The sequence below is a fragment of the Meriones unguiculatus genome, chromosome 3 (genome assembly GCF_030254825.1).
Source record: "Meriones unguiculatus strain TT.TT164.6M chromosome 3, Bangor_MerUng_6.1, whole genome shotgun sequence".
Lineage (NCBI taxonomy): Eukaryota > Metazoa > Chordata > Mammalia > Rodentia > Muridae > Meriones > Meriones unguiculatus.
Window position 1 is genome coordinate 150,894,203 of NC_083351.1, and position 10,517 is coordinate 150,904,719.

Genomic DNA, 10,517 nt, shown 5'->3' on the forward strand with positions numbered 1-10,517 from the left:
AGTGATGACAACTTAATGTCCCTGAAATTCCCCTGTGTACCTTTATCCAGGGGTGCCATTTTGCCTGGATGGTGCCCCCAGCATGCTGGTCTTCTGTAGAACAAAGGCCTTTTGTGGCCTGCATGCTTCTTGAGCCTGAGTCTTTCTTTCAGAGTCTTCTGGACTCTAACACCCTCTCTCCTCTTCCCTCTCCCTCTTCTCTCATGGCCCAATCTACTCTGCTGGTCTTGTTCAGTCCAGAGTGTTCAAGACACCTCTGGCTGTTTACTCCCTCATATCTACAATAAAAACTTCTCCTCAGCTGTTCCTAGGAGCGGCCATGCCCTCATTTTCATTCATAGTAATGAGTTTCATACAGGCTTTCCACAGATGTGTATATTGTATTTTGATCATATTCTCCATTACCCTCTTACTACCTTCCACAGATCATGTTATTTATTTACTATCTATTCATTCTTTGACAGTTTCATACTTACCTACTGTATCTCTCGATCTCCTCCCTCTTACGCCGAGAACACCCCCCAAACGTCCCTCTCCCACCTTTGTGTGTATGTGACTCACTGACTTCAGTGACTGCTGGGATGGTGACTGAGCTTGTTGGCTCCATCTGGGACCACAGCTGCAGTGAGTTCATGTGATGGCTTTACACAACAGTCGCCTCCTCTTCCCCATGATCCCTGAGCCTTGGAGGGAAGGGAGTTGATTCAGACTTCCCGTTTAGAGTGGAGATCCTAACAGTCATTTAATCCTAGCACTTTGCCCAGATAGGAATCTTCGCATTGACGTCATCATTTATAGTGTTCTTTTATTTTTTGAGACAAGGTTTCATTACATAGTTCTGGCCTGCTTGGAGCTGTCTGCATAGACCAGGCTGGCCTCAAACTTAAAGAGCTTTGCTTTGCCTCTGCTTCCTGAAAAATGAGATTAAAGGTACCATTAATACTTTTTGTTTGTTTGTTTGTTTTTCCAGACAAGGTTTCTCTGTGTAGCCTTGGCTGTCCTGGACTCACTTTGTAGACCTGGCTGGCCTCAAACTCTCGGAGATGGGACTGTCTCTGCCTTCCATTGTGCTGGGATTACATTACAAGCGTGCACCACCACGGCTGCTTGTGTAATAACTTCTATATGTGAGAGTCGGAGGACATCTTCCAGAAATCAGTTCTCTCCTTCCAACACGTGGGTCCTGGGGATGAGACTCAGGCTGTCAGGCATGGAGGCAAATGCCTTTGAGCCTGAGCCTGATCTATCCGTGGCCCAAAATTGTAATTTTAGAAAGTCAGGTTAGGCTATGGCTGTGTCTTAGTTGGCAGGCAGAGAGCCTAGAATGCTTACAGTCCTGGGCTGAGTCTCTATAACTCCATAAAATCGACAGTGGTAGCAAAAACCTATAAACCTAGCACTTGGGAGGGTTGGAGACAGGAAGATCAGGGGTTAAAGGTCATCCCTATTATAGGGCTAGTTCAAGGCCAGTCTGCTAGACAACCTAAGGCCTTATCTCAAAAAAAAAAAAAAAAAAAAAAATTGAAATAAAAATAAAAAGGGGTGAGGGATGAGGGGTTATTGACCTTATTTTGGATTTTGTAAAATTTTTATTTTGGATTAAAGCACACGCCTTTAATCTCAGAACTCAAGAGGAAGAGACAGGTGGATCTCTAAGCTTGAGGCCTGCAAGCCTGCTTAGGTCTTCATATTAAATTCTAGGCCAGCCAGGGCTGCACAGATGAGACCCACTCTCAAAAATAAATAATAAAATAGTTAACAATAAAACTAATTAATAAGTTAAAGGGACTTGGGCTGGTGCAGTGGCTTTCATCTTTGATCCCAACATTCAAGAGGCAGAGGCCAGCACCGTCAACACAGTGACTTCCAGGATAGCCAAAGCTGCATAGTGAGAACCTGCCTCAAAATAAAGGTATGGCAGAGAGAGATAAGACCCTTTGTGATCTCATCTTGGGTGTGGCATGAAGCTCTCTGTTCTGAGGTGGAATCGGACTTCTTTGGGTTCCTGGGAAGAGATTTATGACAATTAAGGGTTGCTTTGTTTTGGTTTTGTAAACACAGGTCTTTTGATAGCCATGCAGGCATAGAATTCCTTTTGGTTCTCTTGCTTTATTCTCTCAGGTAGTGAGATTAAAGGTGTGAGCTGCCACACCCACCTTTGTCAAATCTAGTCAGTGATTGCCAGGGGGGCTAGGAGTAAAGAAAGTACTGACAACTGGTGGTGGCAGGGCCCAGGGGAATGTTGGGGTGATAGAAATGATCTATATTTTAACTTAAGAAATCTTTGTTTCCTGTTGCCGGTCATCTGACTCATGGCTGTAAGCATCCTAGGCAAGTGTCTTGTCATTGATCTATTTTCCAGCCCAGAACTGAGCAATTTAATTTGAAGCAAGTGTGCAGTGTTGACTTCAAGGCCAGCCCGGGTTATAGTGTGACTCTGGTTTAAAAAAAATAAAAAAAAAAAAAAATCACTATCTTATAAAATAAGACTGTGCAAAAAAGGAAAAGCATGATTAAATCTAGTTTTCTTTATGTAATTTGTGAGTTTAATAATATTTTCTTTCTCTCTCACACTCTCTGTGTAGCATGTGTAGAAGTCAAAGGAGAGATTCTACCATGTGGATCTTGAGAACTGAAATCAGATTGCCAGATTTGGCAGCAAGCACCTTAATCAGCTAGCTATTTTACTGGCCCTTTATTCTTTTGGGACAGGATCTCAGATAGCTCAGCCTGACTTTGAGTTTTCTGAGTAGCCAAGAATAACCTTGAACACCTAGTGCTCCTGCCTCTACCTGCCTGGAATTATAGGCAGGCATTGGCACCAATTCCAGCTATGTTTTAAAATATATTTTAATCTATTTTTATATTTATGATTATTTCACCTGCATTTATGTCTGCACCACAAGCATACCCGGCACCTGGGGAAGCCAGAAGAGGGTGGAACCCCTGGGATTGGAGTTATATTTAGCTGTTAGTTCCCCTGTGGGTACTGGGACTTGAACCCAGTCTTCTAGAAACATATCCAGCTTGTTGTTTATTTCTTACTTATATGGGTAAAATTAAAATTTTGCTATTTTTTTGTTTTTTTCTTGTGAAACTTATGTCTTCTTTCTTTAGAGTACTGCCTAAGAATAAGATGTTGGAATTCTATGTTAAATGTTTATAAGAAGCTGAGAGAATGTCCCACATCATGGCGTTCTCATTTATAATATTCGAGTTCCAGCTGCCTACCATCCTTATTGGAAGTCCATATTGTCAGCTTTTCTTTTTCTTTTTTTTTTCTGTTGACCTTTCTAGAAGGTTTAGCAATAATCTGAAGACAAGTAAGGAAACCGCACCGGTCCAGTCATGCAGAAAACATTGATTGGTAGGAACAGTACGTGGCTTTAACCTTGGATGATTTGGAACACTGTCAGCCCGAGACTTTGTAAATGTGCCGGGACTATCAGCAAGGCCACGCACACAACACAGCTCCATCCCAGACGCTGCTGAGGACACAGCTCCTTGTCTGTTAGGTGGGCGCTGTCCTCTGTCCCCTGCACAAGAAGGGGGATGGGAATGACACAGAAGCAGACTTCTCATGGCACTTTGGGAGCTCATATCAGAGGCTTTCTTTCCCTAAGAGGAAGGGTAAGTCTGCTGTAAATTGTCTCCTTGGTCAAGCCCTCCTTCGTATTAAATTGATGATTAGCTTTGTAGGTTTAAATGCCAGCGCTGGGGCTGGAGAGATGGCTCAGCCACTAAAAGCACTTACTACTCTTGCTTGCAGAGAACCTGGCTGTAGTCCCCAGCACCTACCTGGTAGTTCACAACCATCTGTAACTCCAGGGAATCTGACAACCTCTTCTGACCTCCTCCTGCACATACATACATACATGCAGGCAAAAATACTCACATAAAATAAAATAAATAAATCTAAAAAAAAGGGAAAAGCCAGCACGGAGGGCTGTGGATGTAGTTCAGTGATTACAGCACTTGGTGCACAAGGTCCTGGGGCTCTAATCATAGCACATACACACACACACACACACACACACACACACACATACATATACACATACACACACACACACACAAACAAATAATGGCCAAGGTGGCTGAGCTTCCAGAGTGCTTGCCTGGCATGCCTGAAACCCTGGGTTCCACCTCAACACCTGGTCACACATGCCTGTAACCCCAGCACACACTTGGGAGGTGGAGACAGGAGGATCAGAAGTTCAAGTGGGTTCCAGGCCAGCCCATGTGGAGTCTCAAAACAAAACAAAACTAAACTAAAAACAGTGCTAAGTATTTTAAGTTCCATGGGATATAATATGGGCTTCCCTAGGCAGAAGGTAATTAATCTGAAAATAGGCTGAGCTGAAGAGTCCTCTCCCCAAACACAGATTGTCTTCAGGCCCAAGGGAGCAGGGACATATCAAGAGTTCATGAGCCACGGAGGGAACTCCAGGCTGGCTTGAACCATGGATCCCTAGAGGACTCCTGACTTTGCTGTCACTGATTGCCGTGAGCAGGATAGGCCATTTGTGGGTAGGCTCATCTGTTTTCTTTTCATGTGTGTAACACAGAGACCTGTAATAAAGCATCTTAGTTACTTTTCTGTTACTGTGAGGAGATGCTGTGACCAAGGCAACTTATAACAGAGGCTTACTGGGGCTCATGGTTGCAGAGGGTTAGAGTCCATGATCATCAAGCAGGGAGCATGGAGGCGGGCAGGGATGGCTCTGGAGCAGCAGCTGAGAACTACAGGCAGGAGGCAGAGAGAGAGAGAGAAAGGCTGGGAACACAGCATACTGGTAAGTGCTTGTCTGGATGCAGGAGACCCAAGGTTTAATCCTAATACTATAGGCACACAAAAGGGAGTGGGCACTGGGAATGTACTGAGAAGAAATAAAAGTAAAATTAAAAAGGCTGGAGATGTAGCTCAGGGGTAAGGTGCTGGTTAAGGTTCAAATCTGCAGTACCAACCAATACCAAAATCAACAAGAGCTTAACATAACCACTCAAAAAAAGCTGCGCTTGTGCCAGGCATGTTGGCACACACCTCTAGTCCCAGCACTTTTTGGGAGGCAGAGGCAGGTAGATTGCTGTGAGCTGGAAGCCATCCTGGTCTACAAAGCAAATCCAGGACAGCCAAGGCTAGACAGGCTACAAACCCTGTCTTGAAAAACCAAAAAAGAAAAAAAAGAAAAACAAGCAAAACAAAACATGCACTTGGCTCTACATGGATTCTGGGCGTTAAAAGGCCAGCTAGCATGGCCAACTACGGTTTAGGTTCAATGAGAGAGCAGTGATAGAGTAGGGCTGATATCCTGCTCGCACATGAGCTCATATATACAACCAACCATGATCCTGGACCTTTATGGTCTTTACAGGTATGACAGTCTGTGAAGACTTCTGGGAAGGACACTGGCTAAGGCCAGAGAAAAAGAGAAGGGCTCTGAGATGGCGGGCCCTGCAGCCTGTGTTTAAACACAGCGAGTGGACTGGGGATGCTGCACAGCGACCGAGTTTCTATCTAGTATTTTGGAGTCTGGGGTCATCCTTAGTACTAAAGGATCCAGCTGGAAGGTGGGGGAAAGAAAGGATATGGCAGAAAGGCCTGGCCCAGTAGCTCACACCGGCAGTCCCAGCACTCCTGGAGGCAGAGGCAGGCAGATCTCTGTGAGTTTGAGGCCAGCCTGGACTACAGAGCGAGTCAAGAACAGCTAAGGTTACGCAGAGAAACCCTATCTTGAAAAATCAACCCTCCCCACCCCAAAATATACTGCAGTAAACAAGTCACAGTATAAATGACTCCATTGTCAAACACTGCCCATCTTTTCTACCTTTTCTTAATTTTATTTTATTATTATTCTTTTTAGACAAGTGAATGTATGGTATGTGAGTTATGTGTGTGTGTGTGTGTGTGTGTGTGTGTGTGAAGGCCTGAGACCAACGCTGGATATCTTCCTTGATTTCCCTCCAAATTATTTTTTTGAAATAGGTCTTTCACTGAACTTGCAGTAAGATAAAAGAAAAAGAAACAGTTAAGGGCCAGGGAGATGGCTTAAACTTTGAAATGGCTTACGAACAAGCCTGATGACCTGAGTTCAATCCCAGGACCCGACCCCACCAAGTGGAAGAAGAAAACCAACTCCCCAACATTTTCCTCTGACTCACACACATACCACACCTCCACACAGAAGAAAATGTAATAAAAAATTTTAAAGATCTGCAGAGCCGGCTCGGGGTTAAGAGTGTGTAGTGTTCTTGCAGAGGATCTGGATTTGGTTCCCATCACCCACACCATATAGTTCTCTACCTCCTGTAACTCCAGTTCCAGAAGACCTGACATCCTCTCTGGCCTCTAAGGGGACCCACATATACTTGCACATTACAGGCATACAAACATACTCATAAAAACCTAAAGAAAAAAAAAAACTTAGCCAGCCTGGTCTACACAGAGCAGTTCTAGGCCAGAGCTACATAGGATGCTCTGTCTAGATCAACAAACAAATAACAAGCAAATCTCACAAATCTAGGTCTTTATTTCTGTTTTGTTTTTCAGGCAGGGTTTCTCTGTATTGCCCTGCTGTCCTTGAACTCGCTCTGTACACCAGACTGGCCCTCGGAGACTTTAATCCTCTGCTGGGATTAAAGCTACCATGCCTTTAATAAAGTCCCAGAAGTTGGAGATTAGAGGACCATGAGTTGAAGCCAGACTGGACTAGTGTGTTCCAGGCTAGCCTTATGTAGTCAAGAGTGTCTTTCTAAAGCAAACTATGTGTTGTATGATCATGGAAGACTGAAGTCCAAGCACTGAGGTGGCAGAGCCTGGTGGCTAACTTGGGCCAGCCTGTGCTAGTGTGAGGACTTATCTAAAAAAAGAAAAAGAAAAAAAGAAAGAAAAAAAGTTAAGCCAGGTGCAGTGGTGCATGCCCGTAATCCCAGGGAGGAGGAGACAGGAGGATCAATGTGATTCTGAGGCCATCCTGGCCTACAAAGATGTCCAGGACAGCCAAGGCTACACAGAGAAACCCTGTCTGGAAAAACAAAAACAAAGTAACAAAGAAAATAATTAAATGAATAAAAGGAGGAAAGGGCAGCGATGGCTCAGCTGGTTAAGTACTTGCCTGAGGACCTACTTTCAGCTTCCTACCTTCCCTGTAAAGAGTGGCCGCAACCCTGCAGGACTGAGCACTGAAGGACTGACAACAGCAGATCTTCCTGGGGCTTGCTGGCCAGCTGTCTAGTCCAGCCTGGTCCAGAGCTCACTGTGTAGACCAGGGTGGCTTTGAACTCACCAAGGCCTGCCTGCTTCTGTCTAGTGTTGTAATTAAAGGCACATCAGACCCAACCCTAAACAATCTAGCCTAGGCCTAGAATGTTTTTCAGCCTCTGAGACTTACTGTTTAATAAACTCACCCTTTCTTTTCTTACTGAGCTCCGGGCTGCCTTGTTTAACTCAGCTGTTCTGGCTCAAATTTATACAATCTGGCTTTTCTCTTGGACCTTGAATTGCTCTGCTTTGCCTCAAACTAACTCCAGCAATCTTTTTTAGTCTTCTGGCTCCTTCTCTGGCTACTTCTGTCTTCAGCTGTGTCTAGTTTATACTCTCATTCAACCTCTCTCTGTAAAACTTTTCTGGTAAAACTGCCTCCTCCCCTCTCTGCATTGCCCCTTAAATAGCTTCCCTTTCCTCTCTCTTCTCCCGAGAGTTGGTTGTATCCTATTCTGTCAAATCTTTGATTTGTCACCTTTTCTGCCACCCAGTTAAACATCACTTTCAAATAAGGGTGCTTCCTTCTACAAACTAACTTCACCTTCACTGTTTGGGATTAAAGGCCTGTACCACCACCACGCCTGGACCTAAACTTTTCTTTACCTGAAACTTGCTCTAAACCAGGCTGTCCTTGAACTCAGATCTGCTTGTCTCTGTCTCCTGGCATGTCTGCATTAAAGGCCTGTCTGCATTACAGCCGGATCACACAGCCGTAGAAGGTCTTTGGATGGGATCTCTGGCCAGAGCAGCCGTGTTCTGAATTGAAATTCCTCTACAGATGCTTGCCTGGTATGTTTGAAAACACACAACCAGAATAAATGAATGTTACGTGTGGTGGCACACACTGTTAATCTCAGTGCTATCTGAGGCGGAAGCAGGCTGATTTTTGAGTTCTATGTCAGCGTGGTTTATTTAGTGTGTTGCTTCTCAACCTGTGGGTTGGGACCCCTGAGGGGCTGCACATTAGACAGTCGAGAAATTACAGTTATAAAGTAGCAATGAAATAATTTTATGGTTGGGGTCACCACAACACGAGAAACCGTATTAAAAGGTCGGGGCGTTAGAAAGTTTGAGAACCACTGATTTAGTGAGTTCCAGGTCAGCCAGGGTCTACAAAGTGAGATGCAGTCTTAAAAAAAAAAAAAGAAAGAAAGAAAAGAAATAAAAACAAAACAACAAAAACAACTGGCAATGAAAACAAAACAAAATTTCAAAAGGAGATATTTCTTGCATCTCCCCCGGGAGTTTTACGTTGGAAATTCCTTGGCAAGGAGGGGTTGTTTACATCAGTCCTTCACAGACCTTCTTTCCTTTCATTGGTGACCACAGAGGTCAGACAGAAATGTCAACACCAGGATGGAAACATTGTACTCTAATTTTTGATCTACATAAGCCTCGAAGCAGACATAACTTTTAGAGATTATTAAACTCCAATATAACACTGGTGTGGGGCCAGTCAAACCAAGCGATTTTCTAAGGAAAAGATGAAAGCGCTGGAAATGAAAAGCACATGGAAGTTCAAAAACAGTATTTTTACCGAACTTTGAAGCATATCTCTGGAGAGGAATATGATTGAGAGCGTGAGATGATTGAAATGAAAGAAAGACTGAGGGGTTAAACATGCTGGAAAGACCACTGAGAAAATAAGTCATTCACAGAGCAGAGTCTTTATCTTGTAGACCTTAAATTTCGGGGACAGCAAAATAGATTTTGGTCTGTCAAAAACAATTAAGAATTCAAGTTTATAGGACCAGTCCCCCTCACCCCCCACCTCAGGAAGTCTATTGATTTGTAATTTGGCTTTGAATTTGACCTGAGTCCTGCATGTCATGATAATTTGGGTCACTTTGAATATTCCATTCCTTGAACAAGAGCCTCTGCAAATGTTAAATGAATGCAGCTGCCATGTGCCATTGCTCTATTTGCATTACAATAAGAGGGACTAAATCCACAATTAATAAACCATTTCCAGTTAGCAGTCACTCTGAGGAAATGAAGGACATTCATCCAGGAATTGTAAAAAGCCGTTCCCTTCTGGACATAAAAGAAATAGTTCATGTCTTCATTCTCTTCCATTTCACAGACTGGGTCTCTCTACACAGCTCTGGCAGGCCCAGAGCTTGTGGTGTAGATTAGGCTGCCTGTGACCCTCCTCCTGTCTCTGCTTCTGGGGTTACAGGCAAGTTCTGGCCTCAGATCTGACAAGTTTAGTAGAAGCTCAGAAGTCTAAAAAAAAAAAATATCACGTATGTTTTGCTTGGTGTATGGCTCCCAGGCAGGCAGAGCAGAGCAAGTTTATCTTCAGATGCATAGAGAGCTTAAGGCCAGCCTGGGCTACCTGAGACACTTTCCACAGACACACACACACACCTCCACCAGCACCAAAATCCAATAAATACATAAACATGAAAATCATTTACAGCTGGACATGGTGGGGCACGCCTGTAATTCCAACATGCAAGGAGGTGGACGCAGGCACATCTCTGAGTTTCAGGGCCAGCCTGGTCTACAAACAGTCCAGGACAGTCAAGGCTACAAGGAGGAACCCTGTCTGGGGGGAGGGGAACTGGATCAGAGATAGAGGCAGTTGGGAGAGAGCTGTTTAGCATGCAGGACTCCCTGACTCCGATTCCCAGTACTGCAAAAAACATGGGCATGTTGGTCAATGACTTTAATCTCAGTATTTGGGTGGTGTAGACAGGAAGATCAATTGTTCAAGGTTATTTTAGGTTACACAGTGGGTTTGGGCCACTGTGCCTGGTTCTTCCTCTTTTGAGACAGGGTGTCAGGTATCCTAAACTGGCCTCAAACTAGCTGAAAATGACTTAACTCATGTTCTCTTGCCTTGAACCTGCAAGTGTTTGGATTACTGGCCCAAGCCACCAATAAAGTTTTTCTCTTCAGCAGTTCAATGGAAAGAAAGTTTTTGTTGTTGCTTTTTTTTTTTTTTTTTTTTTTTTTGAGACAGGTTTTCTCAGTGTAGCATTGGCTGGACTGGGATTTGTATACCAGGCTGGTTTTCTGGTTTTGAAAACGCAGAGATATGTCTGCCTCTGCCTCTTTGTTTTGCTTATTTTTTAATTTATTTATCTGGCCTCAGTTTTATTCAACTAAGAGTTCTTTTTAAATCGGATTCCATGTATAGGGGTCCCAATGAAAAGAGTTTGGCACAGTGGCCTATACCTGTAAGACATGAAAGGCAGGCTAAGAAGGCATTTTAGGTGAACGGGGACAGGAAATGAGACTCCCTGTC